General features: G+C 39.4%; 1 pseudogene; it reads left to right on the forward strand.

Annotated features, from left to right (window-relative positions):
- The window catches only part of LOC120857986, a 35,680-nt pseudogene extending 33,360 nt beyond the window's left edge, over positions 1-2,320 (forward strand).
- The last annotated feature ends 24,452 nt before the right edge of the window (positions 2,321-26,772 follow it).

The raw sequence follows: 26,772 nt of genomic DNA on the forward strand, positions 1-26,772 counted from the left end.
ATGGATGCAAGGAGATCCAACCAGTCCATTCTAAAGGAGATCAGTCCTGGGTGTTCTTTGGAAGGAATGATGCTAAAGCTGAAACTCCAATACTTTGGCCACCTCATGCAAAGAGTTGACTCATTGGAAAAGACTCTGATGCTGGGAGGGGTTGGGGGCAGGAGGGGAAGGGGATGCAGAGGATGAGATGGCTGGATGGCATCACCGACTCTATGGATGTGAGTTTGTGTGAACTCCGGGAGTTGATGATGGACAGGGAGGCCTGGCGTGCTGCAATTCATGGGGTCACAAAGAGTTGGACCCAACTGAGCGACTGAACTGAACTGAATGTTCTTTTCAATAAATAACAATGAATTCAAAAAAAAGTTAGGAAAGTGAACTTTCCTGGTAGTCCAGTGGTTAAGACTTTCCCTCCAAGGCAGGAGGCTTGAGTTTGATCCGTGGTCAGGGAACTAAGACCTCACATACCACACTGTATGGTAAAAAAAAAAAAAAAGTTAGAAAGAGAAGACTGGGGTTTGGGAAAGAGTGTGTTAAGGAAGAGATATTTGGGGTCATACCTTAAAGGACAGAAAAAATTTAAAAGGTGGAGATAACGGGAAAATATTTTTGGTAAAGAGACTCAAGTATAAGCGTAGGGGCAGGTTCCAGGTTATTTAGATTGACTATATAACTATACATATAGCATTAGTATAAGGTGATGCAGAGATGTTACAGGGCCTGAGAGCTTTATAAACACTGTATGGGGTTTGGGAATTGGGAATAATTAATAACACATTAATAGCCTTCAGAGAAACCAGATGAGATTAAGCCATCTTAGTTTAAGGATGGACAATGACTAGCTGTGATTTCCAGAATAAGTAGTTAGTTCCCAAAAATATGTTTCAAAATTTAACTGGGTTTATTTGCAGGTAAACTTATGTTCAGCCCAGTTAAAAAATGATGTTTCACCTGTATAAGGTTTAAAAGAATCTTTGGTGCTCTGAAAACTGAGAAGCATCCTGACATTATCCTTCTCATCAGTTATTTAGCAACAATCTCAGCTGTTCTGGGATGCTTATTTCCAGAGCATTCTGGCCCATAATAGTAACCTTTTGCCTACACTATGTAATATATTAAGGAAAGATAAATCGTAAGTCTAAGGGTTGTTTGGGGGCAGGATGTCCCAGTCTACCAGCAATGTTTACTAATTGGATTTAAGATTTGTACTTGGTTTTGGTGCACCCAGGCAAGTTTGACAATTAAGTGGTCCTGAAATCTGGAAGTCGGTTTTGCTTCTCTTTTCCTGGCTCTCGAGAGCTTCCTCCCCTCCTCAGGTTGGGTGGGAGTGTACAGACAGAAGTCTCAGACGAGCACTCCGCTGATGGACACACTGCTCATCATCTTTGATTTCTCATGCCTCTTATTCTCGAGTTTCCCTGGTGGCTCAGCAGTAAAGAATCCGCCTGCAATGCAGGAGCCGCAGGAGACGTGGGTTCTATCCCTGGGTCAGGAAGATCCCTTGGAGGAGGCCTTGGCAAGCCACTCCAGTATGCTTGCCTGGAGAATCCTATAGACAGTCTATAAGGTCATGAAGAACTGGTCATGACTGAAGTGACTTAGCACCCACACACACCACACACACCAGAGTAACCTGGGTTCTGGTTTACAGGACAGACAAGTACAAGAGACTGAGGGTGGAAATGGAAAAATGGGGTAAAAAATTAAAAAGAAGAAGAAAACAGTAAGAATCAGCTGGCTGACCACCAAAACCTAGAAAGTAGGCAAGAAGAGAAATTGAAGAATAACAGATGCGCTGTGCTTTGCTTAGTTGCTCAGTTGTGTCTGATTCTTTGCAACCCCATGGACTGCAGCCTGCCAGGCTCCTCTGTCCATGGGGATTCTCCAGGCAAGAATACTGGAGTGGGTTGCCATGCCTTCCACCAGGGGATCTTCCCAACCCAGGCATTGAACCCAGGTCTCCCACACAGATGGCTTGAATGAAGTCCTTGTTTGCAATTGGCGTTTGTTTTATTGCTCAAGTGGGAATGTTTAGCTCCATATTTGACGGTAGAATGGTGACAAGGGTCTCCTCTCACTCTGCTTTCCTTCATCTGAGGACTACCTCAAGGGAGTCTGTTGGAGGCTGATGCCATAGACTGTTCCTCCATCTCCCGGTGTATTCTCTGCACCACGTCATTGGACAGAACACCCAGAAAATCCCAGCCTTGCCCTTTCACAAGCTGCCACCAAGCAGGCAGGTGGATTTCTTGGCTCTCTGCCTCCTTCTGGCAAGTTCTTTAGAAATCGAGAAGAACCCTATAATTCCCATTCTTTTTAGACATTCAAATCAGACTGGCAACTATTTTATAGCAAGAATCATAGGCAGCCATAGCAAATAGGCCACTTTCTAGTTTTGAGTTATTTCTAGATGCTTTGGATATGATTCCAATGAGAATGGCATCCAACGAACAAGACAATGCTTTTAGTTACAGATAATTTATTTAAAACTAGTGTGTTGATTGGATAAATTCAGGTAATGTTTGTGTAATGAGAAAGACAATCTTGTTTTGCTCATATAAATAATTCCTGTGGGAATGACTCTCGAGTATGTGCTGTGAGCTATGCATCACAGAAGTTGACTCTCCATGAGCATTTAGAAATCTAGAAGAAAACCGTAGCTTCTGTAACTTTTAATTGGAACTGTTTATTGTGGTTTTTTCCAAGCCAAATATATGACCTGCGATCAATAAAGAGGCCAAAATTTTAGCTATTTCATCTACAAGAAGAAATCTGTTTTGTTTTGATATATTTCTAGGTACATGTTTTTAGTCATCTGAGCATAAGGGTGAACAGTGGCCACAAAGGAGTAATGTTTTAACCATTATTTTATTATATTAAACCATAATGTTTTAACTATTATTTTACCAAGCATGCATGCTAAGTCACTTTAGTTGTCTTCAACTCTTTGCAACCCTATGGACTATAGCCCTCCAGGCTCTTCTGTCCATGGGATTCTCCAGGCAAGAATACTGGAGTGGATTGCCATGCCATTTTCCAAGGGATCTTCCAGACCCAGGAACTGAACCTGTGTCTCTTATGTCTCCTGCATTGGCAAGCAGGTTCTTTACCACTAGCACCATCTGGGAAGCCCATTATTTTTACCATACCTGCTCAGATTGTAGAGTTGTCCTATTATAGGAATTGGGAAGCATGAGGGGAAAGGGATGACTCATATGAGCATTAAAGATGAGAGTCCTCAGCAGTTCCCTTCATACCCCAGTACAATCTATTGGATTCTCAGGAAGGCATTCTTAGCCCTCCATGGAAGCATTTCATAGTTATATGTGGTTAATCTTGGGCTTCCTTTTAGTTACAATGGCCTTCAGTTCCTACTATGTTTCTTGTAGGTACCATTCTTATACCATGATCTTCCTCTCCTTTCTGAGAGAGTTTGTTAGGGCTTTATATTTAAGTTTCAGCTCAGTTCAGTTCAGTTCAGTCGCTCAGTCGTGTCCAACTCTTTGCGACCCCATGAATCGCAGCACACCAGGCCTCCCTGTCCATCACCAACTCCCAGAGTTCACCCAAATGCATGTCCATCGAGTCCGTGATGCCATCCAGCCATCTCTCATCCTCTGTCGTCCCCTTCTCCTCCTGCCCCCAATCCGTCCCAGCATCAGAGTCTTTTCCAATGAGTCAACTTATATTTAAGTTTACTTATTAAAAAAAACAACAACGGGCATGAGGGCGTCTCTGGGTGGCTCAGTGGTAAAGAATCTGCCTGCCAATGCAAAAGACAGGGGTTCCATCCCTGGTCCGGGAAGATCCCACATGCCACAGGGCAAGTAAGCCCAGCACAACAACTATTGAGCCTGCCCTCTAGAGCCTGGGGGCCACAACTACTGAAGTCTGGGCACCTAAAGCCAGTCCTCCGGGATAAGAGAAGCCACCACAACAAGCGGCCCATGCACTGCACGGAGGAGTAGCCCTTGCTAGTCCCAGCTAGAGGAAAGCTCTCACAGCAATGAAGACCCAGCACAGCCTAAAAAAAAAAAAAAAAGAATGGGCATGAACTATCAGGGAGGAGCAAAGAAAGAAAAAGGAAGAATAAATCCAAAGAAACAGAAATATGATATTGATTATAAATTTTAGTCAATAGAGAGCTATTTAAATAAATTACAATAACTCGTGCAACTAAATTACTATATAGTCTTCAAAAATAAGAATAACATTTTTTTAGGTTTTTTAAAAGTTTATTTATTTTTAATTGAAGGATAATTGCTTGACAATATTGTGCTGGTTTCCTCTCTAGATGCTAATAAAGAAAAATGTCCACCACAGTACACATATCTATACTGTTAGTCCTAGAAGAAAACATATGTCTGTGTCCAACACATGTGTCTTTATGATCCAGACAATGAAGCAGAAACTGGATTTGAAGAAATATTGGTAGCAATTAAAAACAAAAAACAGATTAAAAACAGAAAATTGTTGAAAACATAAAGTCTTAAAAGCAGCCAAAGAATAAGACTATCTTCAAAGGAGTAACAATTTGATGTATGACTTCCCAACAGAGATAATAGAAAGTAAAAGGTGAAGGAGTTACATCTTCAAAGTGCTGAAATAAATAAATAGCAACCAAAGATTTATAGCCAGAAAAATCACCCTTCAAGAATTCAGATGCTCATTGCTGCTGCTGCTAAGTCGCTTCAGTCGTGTCCGACTCTGTGCGACCCCATAGACGGCAGCCCACCAGGCTCCCCCGTCCCTGGGACTCTCCAGGCAAAAACACTGGAGTGGGTGGCCATTTCCTTCTCTAATGCATGAAAGTGAAAAGTGAAAGTGAAGTCGCTCAGTCGTGCCCGACTCAGCGACCCCGTGGACTGCAGCCTACCAGGCTCCTCCGTCCATGGGATTTTCCAGGCAAGAGTGCTGGAGTGGGTTGCCATTGCCTTCTCCAGATGCTCATTAATAACCCATTAATAACTACTCAGAAATAGTAAGAAGGTAACCAAGCTAATAGGGAGAGGGGAGGCAAAATAAGAAAAGCTATTTAATACAAAAGGAGTCAAGAAAGGAAAGAAAAGAGAATATAGGATAAGTGAAATAAATAGAAAAAAAGTAGTGAGATAGAATAATAAAACTCATTGCATACCCACACTTAGATTAAATGTAAATGATCTAAATGTTTTAATTTTTTCAAAAATATATTTTTAGGATAGATTTAAAGATAGAAACTATACAGTACTTACAACTAACACATGGAAAATATAAGGTTACATGTGTCCTCTCCCCAGTGAGCACACCTTCCAATATTCATGCCCTTTTGTACTCTCCTCCCCTTGAATCTGGGATGAATTTGTGGCTTGCTTTGCACTAATAAAATATAAGTGCTGCTTTGTGACTTCCAAGTCTAAGTCAAAATAAGCTTTGTATCATGTATTTAATTTCTTAGAAAATATGCCTTGGGGAAAGATAGTCACCATGCAAGAAGTACGAATATTCTAAAATTACCATGCTTTGAGAAATATAGATTGAAAGGAACTGTGCCCAAGTGATACAGCCAAAAAGCCTCATCTGTACCTGGACATAATTCATATAATGAGATCCTGGACTTCAGGAAGGAGCTTAATGCCACAGTAGAATGAGACTTCAGGGACCTCGATGGATAGATTCATGTGGAAGAGGTAGAAACCATTGCAGGCCAGAGAGCAAATTGTGGTAACTAAGTTTTCAAAAATAGCCTTTAGTGAATCATACTCCCAGTATTTACACTCTTGTATAGTCTCATCCTCCTTGAATCTGATTCAACCCTCTAACTCACTTTGAACAAACAGAATACAGCAGAGTGGTGCTACATGACTTCCATCAGTTCAGTTCAGTCCATTTCAGTCACTCAGTCGTGTCTGACTCTTTGAGACCCCATGGACTGTAGCACTCCAGGCTTCCCTGTCCATCACCAACTCCCAGAACTTGCTCAAACTCATGTCCACTGAGTCGGTGATGCCATCCAACCATCTCGTCCTACATTGTCCCCTTCTCCTCCTGCCTTCAGTCTTTCCCAGAATCAGGGTCTTTTCCAGTGAGTTAGTTCTTTGCATCAGGTGGCCAAAGTATTGGAGCTTCAGCTTCAGCATCAGCCCTTCTAATGAATATTCAGGGTTGATTTCCTTTAGGATGGACTGGTTGGATCTCCTTGCAGTCCAAGGGACTCTCAAGAGTCTTCTCCAACACAACAGTTCAAAAGCATTGGTTCTTTAGCACTCAGCTTTCTTTATAGTCCAGTTCTCACATACATGACCATACATGACCACAGGAAAAACCATAGCTTTGACTAGCCAGATCTTTTTCAATAATTGAATGTCTCTGACTTCCATAGCTAGGACATAAAACATCTGTAGCTTCTTCCTTAGTCTCTTGGATCATGCCCCCTGGAGGAAGCCAGTCATCTAGAAAGAAATCCAACTACTCTGAACTTGACGTGCTGTGAGAAATCCTGAGCTAGCCATATATAGAGGTTCTGTGAAGAAAGGGTGATGATTGATCATCCCTCAGCTACTTCAACCATTCCAGCTGAGATGCTAAATAAGTGAGAAAAGAAGATATATTGGCCATCCAGTCAAATCAAGTCCATACACGATTCCAGCATCAGCTGCCATATGACTGAAACTACATGAGGGACCCCCTTCCAAATGAGAACTACTGAGCTGAGGCGTATGAACCCACAGAACCATGAAAGATAATAATACATTGTTGTTTTAAGCCACTAAGATTTGGGTATCATCAACGGATAACTTAAACAGGACTAAAGAGGCCAAAATAAAGGGAAGTAACATAAATATACTACACAAACACAAAAAAAGAGCAATAACTATATTAACACCAGACAAAGTAGATAAAATGAGAAAACCTTTACTATAGATTAACAGGAAACTTTTGCAATGATAAAAGATTTAATCCACTAGGAAGATGAAGATGTTAAATATGTGGACACCTGATAACACATCCTTGAAGTACATAAAGTTAAAATAGAACTCTAAGGAGAAATAGATAAATCCACAACTACTCTGGGCAATTTTAACTACCTCTCTCATTAACACATAGATTAGGCAGAGGAAAACTATCACAAAGGATAGAAGATTTGGGAGTTCCCTGGTGGCGCAGAGAATAAGAATCTGCCTACCAATGAAAGGGACAAGGGTTCTATTCCTAGTCTAGGAAGATTCCACATGCTGTGGAGCAACTAAGCCCACGAGCCAGAATTACTAAGCTCACACACCTAGAGCCTGTGCTCAGCAGCAAGAGAAGCCACTGCAATGGGAAGCCCGAGCACCACAACTAGAGAGTAGCTCCCACTCACCAGAATGTGAGAAAGCCCACCCCAAAGCACTGAAGATCCAGCACAGGCGAAATAAGATAACTGAGTAAAACATAGAAGATTTGAACAATAATATTAACTTGACATACAATATTAATTTGACATACTAGACATAGATAAAACACTGCATTCAACAACTATAGAATATATATTACTTTCTACTGTGCATAAAACATTTGCAAAAAAAATTGATTGTAAGCTGGGCCACAAAATAAATACAAAATATTTCAAAAGATTGATACATAATACATCTAATACCACAGTGCAATTAAGCAATAAACTGACAAGAGAAAGATATCTAAAGATCATATCTTTATAAATTAAGAATGTATGTAAATAAAATCATAATAGAAAATATCTGAACTTACTAATCATTAAGATATTACACTTTGAAACTTGTAAGATACAGTTAAGCCATGCTTTAAGGGATATTTATATCTTTAAATGCATATAAGAAAGAAAAATTGCTGAAAATCAATGATCTGAGAATCCATTTCAAGAATTAGAAAAACAGCTGAAATTTAAAGCTTAAAAAAAAAAGTAGAATAGGGGAAACAATTAGGAGAAAAGAAAAAAATTAATGAAATAAATTTCAAATGTACAATAATGAAAGTTGGCGTTTGGGAAAAAAACTAAAAACAAACACCAAGAACTGAGCTATGAACACTCTGAAATTTAATTAAGAAAAAAATCCCCTTACAATATCATCAAAAAGAGTAAACTAATTTAGAGTAAACTTAACCAAAAAATTACAAAATGTGTACACTGAAAACTATAAAACATTGTTGAAAAAAGTTAAGAAAGCTTTAATTAAATAGAAAGATATTCATAATCATAGACTGGAAAACCGTATTACTACGATACCGATACTACCCAAACTGATGTACAGATTCAATGCAATTGCTATCACAATCCCAGCTGGCTTTTCACAGAAATCAAAAAACTGATTGTAACGTTTATCTATTCCATGTATATGCAAGGTTCCACTCACAGAAAAGGAATCCAGAGAAGACAATCTTAAAAAAAGGACAAAGTTGGAGAATACATATGTCTCATTTCAAACTTATTACAAAGTTCAGTAACCAAGACAATGCACTAATAGAATAAGATATCAATGGAATAGAATTGAGAGTACAGAAATGATTCCATACATTGTGGTCATTGATTTTTAAAAATTCAGTGGAGCTTGTGGAATAATCTTTTCAGTGAATGATACTGGAACAACTGGATCAGTTCAGTTCAGTTCAGTTCAGTCGCTCAGTCGTGTACGACTCTTTATGACCCCATGAATTGCAGCACGCCAGGCTTCCCTGTTCATCACCAACTCCCAGAGCTTGCTCAAATTCATGTCCATTGAGTCGGTGATGCCATCCAGCCATCTCATCCTCTGTCGTCCCCTTCTCCTCCTGCCCCCAATCCCTCCCAGCCTCAAGATCTTTTCCAGTGAGTCAACTCTTTGCATGAGGTGGCCAAAGTATTGGAGTTTCAGCTTTAGCATCATTCTTTCCAAAGAACACCCAGGACTGATCTCCTCTAAAGGAGGAGATGGACTGGTTGGACCTCCTTGCAGTCCAAGGGACTCTCAAGAGTCTTCTCCAACACCACAGTTCAAAAGCATCAATTCTTTGGCACTCAGCTTTGTTCATAGTCCAACTCTCACATCCATACATGACTACTGGAAAAATCATAGCCTTGACTAGATGGACCTTTGTTGACAAAGTAATGTCTCTGCTTTTGAATATGCTATCTAGGTTGGTCATAACTTTCCTTCCAAGGAGTAAGTGTCTTTTAATTTCATAGCTGCAATCACCATCTGCAGTGATTTTGGAGCCCAGAAAAATAAAGTCTGACACTGTTTCTATTGATTCCACATCTATTTCCTATGAAGTGATGGGACCAGATGCCATGATCTTTGTTTTCTGAATGTTGAGCTTTAAGCCAACTTTTTCACTCTCCTCTTTCACTTTCATCAACAGGCTTTTTAGTTCCTCTTCACTTTCTGCCATAAGAGTGGTATCATCTGCATATCTGAGGTTATTGATATTTCTCCTGGCAAACTTGGTTTCAGCTTGTGCTTCTTCCAGCCCAGCGTTTCTCATGACGTACTCTGCATATAAGTTAAATAAGCAGGGTGACAATATCCAGCCTTGACGTACTCCTTTTCCTATTTGGAACCAGCCTGTTGTCCCATGTCCTGTTCTAACTGTTGCTTCCTGACCTGCATATAGGTTTCTCAAGAGGCAGGTCAGGTGGTCTGGTATTCCCATCTGTTTCAGAATTTTCCACAGTTTCTTGTGATCCACACAGTCAAAGGCTTTGGCATAGTCAATAATGCAGAAGTAGATGTTTTTCTGGAACTCTCTTGCTTTTTCGATGATCCAGTGGGTGCTGGCAATTTGATCTCTGGTTCCTCTGCCTTTTCTAAAACCAGCTTGAACATCTGAAAGTTCACGGTTCATGTATTGCTGAAGCACATCTGGAAGTTCACAGTTCACGTATTGCTGAGGCCAGCAATATGTGAACAACTGGATATTGACATGTAAAAGAATAAAGTTGGAACCCTCCCTCACACCATGTACAAAAACATTAAAATGGATCATAGATCTAACTGTAACAGTTAAAACAGTAAAACTGTTAGGAAAAAAATAGGAGTAAATCTTTGTAACTTTGGATGATATAATGGTTTCTTATACATAATACCAAAAACCCAAGTGATTAAAGAAAATATAGACAAATGAAACTTCATAATTAAGGTTTATGTTTCAAAGTACACCATCAAGAAAGTGAAAAAACAATTAACATATGAGGAGAAAATATTTACAAATCATATATCTGATAAGAGCTTTCTACCTAGAGTATTTAACAAACTCTTACAACTCCATTATAAAAAAAATTTTTTTAATGGAAAATGGTCTGAATAAACATTTTTCCAAAGAAGATATAAAAATAGCCAATAGTTATATGAAAAGATGCTTAACATCACCAGTTATTTGAGAAATGTTAAGCAAAACCACAATAAGATACTACTTCATACCCACTCACTAGGATGGCTAAAGCAAAAAAAGATAGACAACCAGTTTGGTGAGGATGTGGAGGAACTGGGACTGTTAAACATGCTGGTGAAATTATAAAATTATGCATTCACTTTGGAAAACTATTTGACAGTGCTTCAGAGTATTAAACATAGAGTTACCATATGACCCAAGCATTCCACTCTTAGATATGTACACAATGAACTGAAAACAAATGTATATACAAATCTTGTATACAAATGTTCATAGTAGCATAACAGACAAAAAGTAGAAAACAAACCCAAATATCTGTCAACTAGTGAATGGAAAAACAAAATGTGAAGTATCTGTACAATGGAGTACAGATCTTCCTCTACTTAAAAATGGGGTTACATCCCGATAAACCCATTGTAAGTTAAAAATACATTTAGGGCAACTAGAGTAGCCTGGCCTACATTACATGTGCTCAAAACACATTAGCCTAAAGTTGGGTAAAATCATCTACCACAAGCCTATTTTATAATAAAGCATTAAACATCACGTGTGATTTATTTGACCCCATACTGAAAGTCAAAACCAGAATGGTTGCACGGGTACAGAATGATTGTAAGTATATTAGTTGTTTACCCTGGTGATTTTGTGGCTATAGCTTGCTGCCACTGCCCAGCACCATGAAGGAATATCTTAACTTACTGTGTATCACTAGCCTGGAGAAAAGATTAAAAATCAAAATATGAAGTATGGTTCCTACTGAATACATACCATTTTGTGCCATTATAAAGTTGAAAAATCGTTAAGTCAAACCAGTATAAATTGAGGACCATCTGTATTATTTGGCAGTAAAAAAATCAATGAAGTACTGATACATGCCACAACATGAAAAAACCTTGAAAACAGTATGTTAAGAGAGAGAACCCAGCATGATTCCATTTAAATGAAATGTCTAGAATAAGCATATTCATAAGGATGCAAAGTAGATTAGTGATTGCTTAGGGCTTAGGTAGGAAGAAATGGAGTCTCTGTTAATGGGTGCATTAGCAGGGACTAATTTGGAGTAATGAAAATATTCTAAATTAGATATCAGTGATGGTTGCACAACTCTGTGAATATACTAAAACCCACTGAATTGTACATTTTTCAATTTTGTGGTATGTGAATTTTACAGTCTGAATTCTGTCTCAATAAAGCTGTTATCAAAAATGAAATGCTTAAAGACTAAAAGTCTAAAAGAAGAAGTCATATATAACCATATATATGGTTAGAAGTCATATATAACTAAAAGAAGTCATATATAACCAATACTAATAATAAAAACAGGAGCACTGTCTTATATCCCCAAATATTAAAAATACAGTAAAATAGGAGGACATGAAAAACTTTATACTAATAATTGAAATTTTTGATGAAATGAATCAACTCCTAAGGGGAAAAATATCTTACCCAGAATAATATGAGAAAATCCTATAGCTCTTTAAAAATTTTAGTCTATAACTTAAATCCTTCCTAGAAACAGATATTTTGCAGGTAAAGTTAAATTACTATATACGAAAACTGTTGCCATATTTACACATACGTTTTCCCAGAAAATACTTTTCAACATATTTGGGGCCTATATGTTCTTGATATCAAAACTTTAAAAAGACATTGTAAGAAAGAGAAATCATAAATGTATATGCACAAACCTGAAAAGAATAAATCAAGCAATATACAAAATTGATAACACCAAAATTTAACGGCTACTGTTGCTAAAGCAAAATTCTTTAAATAAACCAACTATCATTAATAAGGAAAATAATATTATATAATAATTACAATGGATACAAAGAAAGCAATGTGTTTACTTCAACATTTATAAGAAATATGCTCTTAGTAAACGGAGAATGAAAGTGAAAGTGGTTCAGTCATGTCTGACTCTCTGCGACCCCATGGATCCATGGAATTCTCCAGGCCAGAATACTGGAGTGGGTAGCTTTTCCCCTCTCCAGGGGATCTTCCCAATCCAGAGATCAAACCCAGGTCTCCCACATTGCAGGTGGATTCTTTACCAGCTGAGCCACAAGTGAAGCCCAAGAATATTGGAGTGGGTAGCCTATCCCTTCTGCAGGGGATTTTTCTGACCCAGGAATCAAACCTGGGTCTCCTGCATTGCAGGCCAATTCTTTACTAACTGAGCTATGAGGGAAGCCCCAGTAAACGGAAAATAGAAGGGAGTTTTCTTAATGTAATAAAGTATATCTAAAAAAGTTATCTAGTGTCATCTAGCCAGGATCTAATGTTAGTCGCTCAGTCGTGTCTGACTCTTTGCAACCCCATGGACTGTAGCCCACCAGGCTCCTCCATCCTTGGAATTCTCCAGGAAATAATACTGGAGTAGGTTACAGCAGATATCTTATTTAATGATGAAATCCCAAATGCTTTCCCTCTGAGATTAGTAAACTTAGGGCTTAGACAATGCAGTGAGGCAAAAATAAATAAAGGAAATTTATTATTTATTATTTGCAGATAATATGATGTGTATTTAGAACACTCAAATAAGCTATAGAAAGATTATTGAATTGTGAGTGTAGCAAAGTTACTAAATACATAGTGGAGGTGGTGGTTTAATCACTGAGTTGTGTCTGACTCTTGCAACCCATGGATGGTAGCCCTCCAGGCTCCTCTGTCCATGGGATTTCCCAGGCAAGAATACTAGAATGGGTTGACATTTCCTACTCCAGGGGATCTACCAGATCCAGGGATTGAACCCACCTCCCCTGCATTGCAGATAGATTCTTTACCAATGAGCCACCAGGTAAGCCCTAAATACATGATCAATATAGAAAACATAATTATATTTATATACACCAACAATAAACACTAAGAAAAATGAATTTTTATAAAATCATCAAAAAATTTTAAACTAGAAACAAATTTATAAAAGCATGTGAAAGAACACGATCCATAAAACTAAAGCATTTCTGAAGTGAAGACACCAAAATGGAAAATAGGAGACCCCAGCCTGTCTCCTATCTTTGATCAGCAGTTAGTTATTCACAAACAAACAAACAAACAAACAAAAAACATGTCTGGGAGAGCTCTAGAGTCCACTTGAGAAATTTTAGCAACACAGTAGAACAGAGAAACCTGAGAATAACCATTCAAGAAGAGAATAAAAAAAACAGTTTCAATTTGCCTACATCATCCTGTCCCCCTAGAAAGCATGGTGTAGTGCTAAGAGGTAACTTTCCCAACTTTTCTTTCTCACCAAGAAAGAAGAGCAACATGAGTGACCAGCTTCTCCAGCCTTAGACTGCAGCAAATGAATTTCCCACCTTAGTTTTACCCCCACCCAAACCAGCAAACCTGAGCTAGGAACAGGGGTAAAAAGCAGGGGCTACCAATAGCAGTCATGCAGCAGGAGCTATTACAGTTCACAGTGGTTTGCTGTACAAACCCAACAGCCTCAGCCACTGAAGAAGTAACCAATGGTGAGCAGAACTGGTGCAGACTCCCTGCAGATATACCAGCTTTGGTCCCCAAAGTATTTATGTTTGATAAGTCAGCTGCCTAACTCTCAGCCCACTCTCTAACCCTAATACCCGCTGACTCTGGGAACCACTGGTAGCCATCTCAGACCTCTGCAACTGCATCAGTGCAAGACAGGAGCCCGGACATGAGCGACTCTCACTGTCATAGTGCAGATTTGCGCTTGAGCATCACTGACCCAACACCTGTCCCCAGCCTCCATTGCAGTGCACAGGCTGGGGGCAGGGGGTAGAGGGTGGAATTTGCACAGCCTTGGAAGAGCACACTGACAGATGCACTATGTGTGTGTCTGCAGTTGGCCCCACCACTGCATAGACACCTATAACTGGTCCCAACAGCCAAGCGTGTGCACGCTACCATCTCTGGCTGCTACCACTGCCTGCCATGGTCCCTAGTGCTGCGCCAGGACGTGCCACTGAGGACCTACCAGCCCTTATAGCCACAATGTCTGCCAAAGGCCACACAGTCATCGGTGCTATGGAACTCTGTGACCTGAGCTAGGAGAGACATCACGCACCCCTGGGTGCAATACCACCCATACCTCTGCCCTTGGCACCCTGCACCTCTAGATCCTGAGTCACAGAACACTCCTGGGTGCCCCAGTGCACAGGTAAAAGTCTTCCATTAACAAAATTACTCTGTAAAACCTAGAGGAGATGACTGTTTCTTCAAATGTATAGACATCTATGCGAGGTTACAGGGAATCACAAAGAATCAGGAAACACATTTCCATTAAAGGAATACAGTAAACCTCCAGTTGTTCTAAATAAATGGAAATTTGGGAATTTCCCAACAAAGAATTCAAAGTAGATGTTCTAAACAGTCTCAGAGAGCTACAAGAGCACATAGATAAAATTCTCAACAAAATATTAGAAAACTGAAATCAATAGCACATTAAAAGGGTCACACACCATGATGAGAATAAACATCTTGCAATGCAAAGATGTTTTGATGTAAAGAAGTCAGTTGATGTGGTACATCACATTAAATAGAATGAAAAATAAAAATCATATGACCACCTCAATAGATGAAGAAAAAGCATTTGACAAAAAAATAACATCTTTTCATGATAAAAAAAACATTCAATAAACTGGAACAAACTTCAGCTTAATAAAGGCCATATACAACAAATCCAGAGTCAACATCATCCTCAACAATGAAATGCTGAAAGTTTTTCTTCTAAAATCAAGAATAAGACAAGGGTGCCCACATTTGTTACTTTTACTCAACATAGTAATGGGAGTTCTAGCTAGTGCAATTAAGCAAGACAAAGAAATAGAAGACATCAGAAAAGAAGATATAAAATTGTTATTATTTGTGGATGATATGATTTTATATGTAGAAAATCCTAAAGATGCCACAAAAAATTATTGGAATTGATCAATAAGTTCAGTAAAGTGGCAGAGTATAAAATCAAGATATAGAAATCATTTGTGTTTCTACATAAAAGTAATAAAATATTTGAAAAATAAAGAAAACTCTCCCGTTCTCTCTCTCTCTCACACACACACACACACATACACACACACACACACACACACACACACACAACATTAGGAATAAATTTACCCAGAAAGATGAAAGATTTGTGCGATGAAAACTATAAGATCCTGACAAAAGAATTGAAGAAAATACAAACATGTGAATAGATATCCCATGTTCTTGGACGGAAAAATTAATATTGGTAAATGTCTATACTACCCAAAGCCAGCTAAGAGTCAGTATAGTCCTGTCAATATTCCAAAGGTACTTTTTACAGAGATAAAAAATAATCCTAAAATTTATATGGAATCAAAAAAGACCCTAAACAGCCAAAGTAATTCTAGAAAGAATAACAAAGTTGGAGGCATCACACTTGATTTTCCACGATATTACAAAATTGTTATAATCAAAAAAGAATAATATATTTACAAAAGTAGACACATAGGCTGATGGAATAGAACTGAGAGCCCTGAAACAAACCCAAGCATACAAAATCACCTATTCACGTGGGGAAAGGACAGTCTCTTCAATGAATGGTGTCAGCCAACTGGATAACCACCTGCAGAAAAGGATAACCGGGCCCTGATATTACACCATTTGAAAAAATTAACTTGAAAAGGATTAAAGACTTAAACGTAAAAACTGAACCATAAAATTCTTAGAATGAATCATGGGGGAAAAACTTCATGCTGGTGTTGGCAACAATTGTTTGGATATGATGACATTTTTTTAAAAAGCAACAAAAGCAAGAATGAACTAGTGGGACTCGATCAAACTAAAGTCTTCTTCAAAGCAAAAGAAAAGATGAGCAAAATGAAAAGGCAACCTACAGAATGGGAGAAAATATAAAAATACATATTTAATAGATATCTATATAATAAGCAGTTACTATCCAAAATATATAGGGTTTTCCAGGTGGTTCAGTGATAAAGAATCCGCCTGCCGGTGCAGAAGATGCGGGAGGCCAGGATTCGATCCCTGAGTCGGGAAGACCCCCTGGAGGAGAAAGCGGCAACCCCTCTAGTATTTTACCCGGGAAATCCCCTGGACAGAGGAACCTGGTGAGCTGCAGCCCACAGGGTCTCAAAGAGTCAGATACAGCTGAGTGACTGAGCATGCGGCACAAATCCAAAATATAAAGAAATATAAAATCCAAAATATAAAGAACTTATACAAATCAATATCATACAAAATTCAGTTAAAACATGGGCAATGGGACATTTTTCCAAAGAAAACATCAAATGGCCAATAGGTACATGAAAAAATGCTTGACATCAGTGGTCATCAGGGAAACGAAAACCAAAGTAATAGTGAGCTATACTACCTCACACCTATGGAATGACTAACATCAAAAAGAGAGAGAGAGAAATGCTGGTGAAGATGTGAAGAAAAAAGAACCATTTATACACCATTAATGAGAATGTAAATTGGTAGAGCCACTGTGCAAAACAGTATGAAGTTTCCTCAAGAAATTAATAATAGCACGACCATATGTCCAGCAATCCCATTTCTGGATATATATCCGAATGAAATGAAAACAGAATCTCAAAGAGATCTGCACTCTCATGTTCATCGCAGCATTACTCACAATTACCAAGATATGGACACAACCTAAGTATCCATCAATGGATGAACAGATAAAGAAGATGTGGTATATACATATACAATAAACATTAGTCAGCCATCAAAAAGAAGGAAATTCTAACTTTCAACAACATGGATGGAGCTTGAGGGTATTATACTAAGTGAAATAAGTCAAGCTGAGAAAGACAAATACTGTATGTGGCATATTTATATGTGGAATCTAAACAACTAAAATCATAGAAACAGGCAGTAGAGTGATGGTTACCAGGGGTAGGAGATGAGGGCAATGGGAAAATGTTGGTCAAAGGGTACAAGACTCAAAAAACTGGAAATAGAACTGCCAGATGACCCAGCAATCCCACTGCTGGGCATACACACCGACGAAACCAGAATTGAAAGAGACATGTGTACCCCAATGTTCATCGCAGCACTGTTTACAATAGCTAAGACATGGAAGCAACCTAGATGTCCATCAGCAGATGAATGGATAAGAAAGCTGTGGTACATATACACAATGGAATATTACTCAACCATTAAAAAGAATGCATTTGAATCAGTTCTAATGAGGTAGATGAAACTGGAGCCTATTATACAGAATGAAGTAAGTCAGAAAGAAAAACACCAATACAGTATATTAACACATATATATGGAATTTAGAAAGATGGTAACGATGACCCTATAGGCAAGACAGCAAAAGAGACACAGATGTAAAGAACAGACTTTTGGACTCTGTAGGAGAAGGCAAGGGTGGGATGATTTGAGAGAAAGGCATTGAAACATGTATATTATCATATGTGAACTAGATCGTCAGTCCAGGTTCGATGCATGAGACAGAGTGCTCAGAGCTGGTGCACTGGGATGACCCTGAGGGATAGGATGGGGAAGGAAGTGGGAGGGGGGTTCAAGATGGGGAACACATGTACACCCATGGCAGATTCATGTCAATGTATGGCAAAACCACTACAATATTGTAAAGTAATTAGCCTCCAATTAAAATAAATAAATTTTAAAAAGGGGGTACAAGACTCCAGTGATAAGATGAATAAATTCTGGGGATTTCATGTATAATATGGTAATTATAGTCAGTAATACTGTATTGCATACTTGATATCTCCTGAGAGTAGATTTTATATGTTCTTACCACAAAAAAAAAAAGAAATGGTAATTATGTGATATGATGGATGTGCTAGCTAATGCAATAGTGATAATCATTTTGCAATGTGTAAATATCAAATCAGCATGTTATACACTTTAAAATTACCTAACAGAAGCAGAAGATATTAAGAAGAGGTGGCAAGAATACACAGAACTGTACAAAAAAGGTCTTCATGACCCAGATAATCACAATGGTGTGATCACTCATCTAGAGCCAGACATCCTGGAATGTGAAGTCAAGTGGGCCTTAGAAAGCATCACTACGAACAAGCTAGTGGAGGTGATGGAATTCCAGTTGAGCTATTTCAAATCCTGAAAGATAATGCTATGAAAGTGCTGCACTCAATATGCCAGGAAATCTGGAAAACTCAGCAGTGGCCACAGGACTGGAAAAGGTCAGTTTTCATTCTAATCTCAAAGAAAGGCAATGCCAAAGAATGCTCAGACTACCATACAATTGCACTCATCTCACATGCTGGTAAAGTAATGCTCAAAATTCTCAAAGCCAGGCTTCAGCAATACATGAACCGTGAACTTCCTGATGTTCAAGTTAGTTTTAGAAAAGGCAGAGGAAACAGAGATCAAATTGCCAACATCCACTGGATCATGGAAAAAGCAAGAGAGTTCCAGAAAAAACATCTATTTCTGCTTTATTGACTATGCCAAAGTCTTTGACTGTGTGGATCACAATAAACTGTGGAAAATTCTGAAAGAGATGGGAATACCAGACCACCTGACCTGCCTCTTGAGAAATCTGTATGCAGGTCAGGAAGCAACATTTAGAACTGGACATGGAACAACAGACTGGTTTCAAATAGGAAAAGGAGTACATCAAGGTTGTACATTGTCACCCTGCTTATTTAACTTATATGCAGAGTACATCATGAGAAACGCTGGACTGGAAGAAACACAAGCTGGGATCAAGATTGCTGGGAGAAATATCAATAACCTCAGATATGCAGATGACATCACCCTTATGGCAGAAAGTGAAGAGGAACTAAAAAGCCTCTTGATGAAAGTGAAAGAGGAGAGTGAAAAAGTGGCTTAAAGCTCAACATTCAGAAAACGAAGATCATGGCATCCGGTGCTATCATTTCATGGGAAATAGATGGGGAAACAGTGGAAACAGTGTCAGACTTTATTTTGGGGGGCTCCAAAATCACTGCAGATGGTGACTGCAGCCATGAAATTAAAAGACACTTACTCCTTGGAAGAAAAGTTATGACCAAACTAGATAGCATATTGAAAAGCAGACATTACTTTGCCAACTAAGGTCCGTCTAGTCAAGGCTATGGTTTTTCCAGTGGTCAGGTATGGATGTGAAAGTTGGGCTATGAAGAAGACTGACGACCAAAGAATTGATGTGTTTGAACTGTGGTGTTGGAGAAGACTCTTGAGAGTCCCTTGGACTGCAAGGAGATCCAACCAGTCCATTCTGAAGGAGATCAGCCCTGGGATTTCTTTGGAAGGAATGATGCTAAAGCTGAAATCCAGTACTTTGGCCACCTCATGCGAAGAGTTGACTCACTGGAAAAGACTCTGATGATGGGAGGGATTGGGGGCAGGAGGAGAGGGTGACAACAGAGGATGAGATGGCTGGATGGCATCACTGACTCGATGGACGTGAGTCTGGGTGAACTCCGGGAGTTGGTGATGGACAGGGAGGCCTGGCGTGCTGCGATTCATGGGATTGCAAAGAGTCGGACATGACTGAGCGACTGAACTGTCTGCTATGCCAACTATATATCAATAAAGCTGAGGAAATAAAATAATTCTAAAACATTTCTAAAAGATATTAAATGAGATCTAAATCAATAAAAAGATAGTCCCTGTTTATACACTTGAAGACCCAAAACTGGAGATATTAACTGTCCCAAAAATGATTTACGGATTCAAAGAAATATCAGTAAAAACCCTAACCAATAGTTGTTGTTGGCAAATAATCAAGTCAATTCTACAACTTCCATGACAATGCAAATCCAGATGCACTTCAAAAAGAATCAGTTTGTAGGACTTGCTCTGCTAGATATCATGACTTTATAAATCTGCTATAATTAGGATAGTATAGATACTAGGGCAGGGATAGAAAATTAGACCAAAGGAGCAAAAAATGGACCCCTATATGTAGACACACACACGTGTATGCATATGTTACATACTTGTTTTATGAGAAAATTAGTACTGCAGAACAATGAGGACTTGACAGCTTTCAAACCTGCCCTTCACTAACTGCAATGTCCATGTGAAAAGTAGTTCATTCTGACCTCTCCCTGATGCCACATAAAAATTAATTATAGGTGAATTGCAGACCTAATGTGCAGGCAAAACAATGGAACTTCTAGAAGATAATATAAGAACACTTAGTGTCTGTGGAGTAGAAAAGATGTCTTTAGCAGGCACAGATAGTATAATATGTTTTCACATATAATATTATTACTAAGGAAGAAATTCATTAGATTGAATTACATTAAAATTAAGAACTTATATTCATCAAATAAATATTAAGAAACTGGAAAAGAAAGGTACAGAGTGGAAGAAAGTATTACATCGTATATAAGTGACAAAGGACTTGTATCCTGAATTTATAAGGACCTTCTACAAATTCAACAACAATAAAAAGACAGAGAGACTTGAGGAGGTACTATATATTGGAGTAATTTTTAAATGGAATTAAAGGGACAATGGAAAGAATTGATTATTTCTCAGACTATCTAACATGGAACACTTGGTTATAAACTTTCTCTGTAATACTGAACATGCTTCACTGAAAACTGTGACTGATGCTAGTAACACACAGCCCTCCTTTTGTTCCCCCACCGTCTGATTGATGGACCACACATCATTTGAGGGATAAAAGAACAGCTATTGAGACTCGTCACTGATGGAGTTTGCAATGCGAGTAAAAACCAACTTAAATTTAGACAGTGCTTTTAATTCAAAAATTACACAGACAAGAATACATTAAAGAACCTTTTAAAGAGGCTGATAAAATATGTTCATCTTTAAGCTTTAAACCAAATATTTTTAATGGTCCCAGTACACTTTTACTAACATTAAAATAAAAACTCAAAAACTATCCCTGGTTATTTTTCCTAAATGGATTTGAAGCAAATGAATGGGGAAAATGTATTTACTTATTACGTAACACGTTTGTTCTTAATGCAGCCTCTTACATATTTAGGCAATTTAATGGAGTTTAAATTTCTCTCATGATTAGTCTGGGGCCCTGCCTATCCCTTGAAATAGAAAGACACTGACATCTGTGTTCTCAAGAGGGACCTTAAATAATGAATAAGAATCTCTACACATCAATTCAGCTGGAGTAAACTATATCGAGATAAGTACAAAGAAAGAAAGAAATTTTAAATATGTTTAATTAGAAAAACTCTAACTCATAAATACTGTGTTTCTTTGGAAGTTGAAATAACTATAATAATATTGGATGCTCCAGGATATGAACGTAGGCTTCCCTTGTGCTCAGCTGGTAAAGAATCTGCCTGCAATGCAGGAGACCTGGGTTTGATCCCTGAGTTGGGAAGATCCCCTGGAGAAGGGAAAGGCTACCCACTCCAGTATTCTGGGCTGGAGAATTCCATGGACTGTACAGTCCATGAGGTTGCAAAGAGTTGGACACAACTGAGCAAATTTCACTTCATTTAGGATACAAACTTACAACTGCTCCTGAGACATCCTTCACTCAAGTGCAAATATATGTATGTTTCAATACTAGAGATGATTATGCCACACATTTGATTAAAATGAGAAATATCTTCCTCAGACTAGTAAAAAGCAAAAGAGGAGTTCTACCACTTGAATACATAAGAGAAGAGCCAGTCTTTGGCATAAGGAAAACATGTATTGAGCTGATACCACAACAAGCACTACACATGCTCTAATCATTAAACTTGATTTTCACAACTCTACGCAAGAGATAATATTAACCCTTTTAATAGATAAGGTTTATGGAGCTGAAGGGAGTTGACCAAGATCACAAAGATATGGAAGAGTCTGGATTCCAATCCAGTCCTGTGGTTTCAGTCCTATGATCTTCTTAGAGGACCAAGGAGAATGATTCCCATTTCGCACAGTCCAGTCCAGCTGAGGTTCTGAGCCCCTTCAGTGTGAGGGATATGATAGTGACTGAAAGAAGCTGGATAGATTAATTGCATTGATGGCCCCAGGCGTAACCCTGAAAAAGTGCTTCTGCTCTTAGGCTTTGGCTGCTGGCATGAGGATGTGCCTGGGCTCACCTGCAGAAGCATGAGAGCCTAGGGTCTCATTGCCTCAGCTAACAGTCAGCTGATCACCTGCCCGTTCAGAGAAACCAGCTGAAACTGCAGAATTGTCCAGACGTGCAGCCTCTGACCTGTAGACTCGTGAGTGAGGTAAATGACCGTTGCTTTCAGCCACTGTGAGTTTTGGGGTGGCTTGTTTTCCCGGCGGTAGTTAACTGACACAGACACCTTCTCACAATGAGAGGAAAGGAACACTAATTCTGGGGGAAATATATGGTTGGTGAGTACACAGAGGCCTTCAGAACACAAAATGAATCCCTAACCACAACTGCAACAAATCAGAAAATGCCAACCTCTAAACTGAAAGCAAGTTAAAACAATGAAAGTTCATGAGAAATAGCTATAAACTATACCATTTCCCCACTCTCTAATGCTTCGGGTAACAAGGAGGGTGTAAGGACTAGTCCCCACTTGTCACTAAAAATGAGCCCCCTTGGATGAGATACCCACCCCATCCTGAGAGACTGACATTATCCCTTGCACAAATTTTTATATCATAATTATATACAGAATTATCAGTTCACTTCAGTCGCTCAGTCGTGTCCAACTCTTGGCAATCCCATGAATCGCAGCACGCCAGGCCGCCCTGTCCACCACCAACTCCAGGAGTTCAGTCAGACTCACGTCCATCGAGTCCGTGATGCCATCCAGCCATCTCATCCTCTGTCATCCCCTTCTCCTCCTGCCCTCAACCCCTCCCAGCATCAGAGTCTTTTTCAATGAGTCAACTCTTTGCATCAGGTGGCCAAAGTACTGGAGTTTCAGCTTTAGCATCATTCCTTCCAAAGAAATCCCAGGGCTGATCTCCTTCAGAATGGACTGGTTGGATCTCCTTGCAGTCCAAGGGACTCTCAAGAGTCTTCTCCAACACCACAGTTCGGACCTTGCTTCTATCACCAGTCACATCCACAGCTGGGTATTGTTTTTGCTTTGGCTCCATCCCTTCATTCTTTCTGGAGTTATTTCTCCACTGATCTCCAGTAGCATATTGGGCACCTACTGACCTGGGGAGTTCCTCTTTCAGTATCCTATCATTTTGCCTTTTCATACTGTTCATGGGTTTCTCAAGGCAAGAATACTCAAGTGGTTTGCCATTCCCTTCTCCAGTGGACCACGTTCTGTCAGACCTCTCCACCATGACCCGCCCGTCTTGGGTTGCCCCGCGAGCATGGCTTAGTTTCATTGAGTTAGACAAGGCTGTGGTCCTAGTGTGATTAGATTGACTAGTTTTCTGTGAGTATGGTTTCAGTGTGTCTGCCCTCTGATGCCCTGCAGAATTATCAGTAGCTTCTTAAAGAAAAGAGGTGGGAGCATCATCTCTTTGGGTGACAATTGCTACCTTTGATAACGACCAGAGTGTACATAGGACATACTTTTCCTCTTTCACAATAATAATGACAAGAATCACAAAGGGTTCCAAAGGTGTCCTGGGGAAAAGAAAACATAGTCCGCATGTTTTAACGAAAGATGAGTGAAAGTCTGCCATGAATCAAGCATAAGAAAGACAGCATGTGGGATGGAGGGCCATGGAGATCAGCGAGCTATTATTCTGGAGTACAGGGATGTACAGTCTGTGGGGGAAGACAGATGTGTAAGCTGCCAACTGTAACTCAAGGTCAAATGCAGCAAGAATTCTGTCAAGTTACAAGCTGTGGAAGATACAGGACACCTAAGTAAATTTAAACAGATATTACAAGGGGAAGAAAGAGAATTATTTAAAAATTTTTTAAAGAAGAAGTCAAACTTTGTTTAAATGACACACTGATTCTTCATCGCATCATGTATATTTTGCTTTCTCTAAATATAAAGCATTAGGAATAACTCTAAATTATTCTGATTTTCATGTCTGGGTGTCCCTACAATGAAGTTATACAAAATGGTGGGTGAAGAATCATTTCTTTACAGCTTCTCAGGAGAGAGTTGACGCTCTAGGCCTATCTCTTATCTAGATTGTATCCTCCTCCAGGGAGGAAAATGTGCCTTGTATTCTCTGTATTTCCTGGTTGGCAACAATGTCTAGCCTATGAGCAATTTTTGAGTTTCTAGTGAGAGATTAATATTATATAGAAACAGGCCTTGATTTATAAATTAGCTGTTTTAAAGGTCCTGTTTAAAGTCTGTGATTTAATCTCAGAATGCATTTTCCCACAGAAACACAACTATTAGTGATAACAAGCTTCCTAGGTTAGACTTCCTCCTGCCTCCCTGTTATACAAACAAAAAAATTCATCAATATAACAGCAGCATATCCTTGAATTAGACAAACAGCTCTGAAAACTCTTCAGTAGACTACTGACATCTCCCTCTGCCAACATTTGGATCTGACACCTCCCTGCCTCGTTCTCTCCCCAGTTCCACCTACTAAGCAGTCCAAGTGCAGGACTCTGCTAAATCCAAGCCACTCTTAACAGGCCTTAAGTATAGGATAGGAAGGTGATAAGAGGTCATTGTTTCATTCACTTGCTCATTTACTCATTCTTGAGCACTTAATACATGTGATTCACTTTTATTTTGAAAATAGAAGAGTAAATAAACCGGACATGATGTCCGCCTCATGGAGCTTACATTCTAGTGGAGAAGTTTTAAGTAAACAAAAAGTTGCATAAGAGCTACAAAAGAGATGAGTCAAGAGCTGGGCCTGAGGCTAAAAGTGTGTGCATGTTTGAGCTCCAGTGATCAGGGGAGGCCCCTGTGAGGAAGTGGCATTTTGTGAGTCCCACAAAATTATCTCCCAGAGTGTCACCTGATGGGTACAATTTAAAATAAGCCCCTGCATTGCTCAGACTAGTGGGGCTTGGTTCTCCCCACCCCTTGGGATATGCCCATGGCCTGCCCATAGGGTACACCCATGACTTCTCCAATCTCACCCAAGTAACTAGATTTCCTCAGTCTCTTAAGCCACTTCAAGTCACACTGTACTCCCATTTCAGTCATTAAAATGACTATTCCTATATTTATTGAATATTTATTCTTGTGCTAAGCCCTAGGTAGGATGCTAGAGGTACTAAACTAAATAAGAAAAGATCCCTTCACTCAAAAACTCCTATTCTCACCAACTAACAACTAATAGGCAATGCAATTAAGAAATCATTCACCATATCTATGTTTTGGCCACGTAATTCATCTTTCTGTGCTTTACTGTCCTCATCTATAAAATGGGATACTAATAATGCTTACTGAGCAGGCTGGTGAAAATAGAAAAATACATATTTGTAAAGGCCCTAGAACACAATAAATGCTCAATAAACAATAGAACAAAAAACTAGTCCTGTGTCATTGTCAAAATTCTGTATTTCAAGCTTATATTAAAAGTAGAAGAATACAATGACCACTTTCTATCCATCACCTAGATTTAAAACAATTTTACAACTATACGGCTATACTGGTGCATTCAGGCAGATTACTGGTCCTCAATCCAGGCTGAAGAATGGGGGATGGGAGAAAACAGGGAGGAGGACAGTGAGGTATAGTGTGTGCTCATCAAACATTCCATGTACAGCTCCCTTCATTCCCATCCTCCCTTGCATATGTCTTCTCTTAGCCAGTGAACATCAGAGGAAGTGATGTGTCATTTATGGGTCAAAGCAGATAAGAGACATTACACCTCTTCCATTCCTGTGTTCCCCTGCCATTGGATGACGGAGGACCACCTCTCCTACATAGGCTGTATGTAAACACAAACAGAATCAAAGCTGTGTTAAGCTGTGTTAAGCCGCTGGGATTCAGAAGTTGGTCTGTACCCAGGGTTAGCTCATATACCTGCCCTGCAAACAACAGGGAAGACCTTCATGGCTGGCAGTGCTGTGAGTTAGCATCCCTGCTCCCTGGGACTGGCAGGGGTTGAAGACGTTTCCTCTCATGGCATTTTCATGAGCTCTTCAGAAAGGCTCCCACACACCATCGGAAATAGCTTACCTTCAGTTCCGTTAAAGCAACAAATACACATCCTCAGATGGTCATTCACATTTCCTCCTTCCGGGGTTGGACACCTGACATTACACTTTCTGCTGTGATTTCCTGCCCCTTGCAAGTTACCCTCTGTGTGGTGTAAAAGAAAAACCCAGCCAGTTTTCTCTCTAAGCAAAGCACCTATCTTGTATGCATATGATTCATAGAAAGCCCTCTCTTATCCTTTTACTCTGACCAACTCTGCCTCCTTCTCCCTCCAGCCTCTCATGAGCCACCTTGTATTTCTCTACTGACCCAGAGAGCACCTCCAGCCTCATCACTTGTCTTCATGTATCACAAGCAGGGAGCAGACACAGTCCATAGCATTTCTGCTGAAGTCCCTTAACTAGGCCTGAGTGAAGGGGAAACACCCTTGCTCCTTCTCCCTCGCAGGTGGGTGAATGGGTGGCT

Source organism: Oryx dammah, unplaced genomic scaffold, assembly GCF_014754425.2.
Source record: "Oryx dammah isolate SB20612 unplaced genomic scaffold, SCBI_Odam_1.1 HiC_scaffold_29, whole genome shotgun sequence".
Classification (NCBI taxonomy): Eukaryota; Metazoa; Chordata; class Mammalia; order Artiodactyla; family Bovidae; genus Oryx; species Oryx dammah.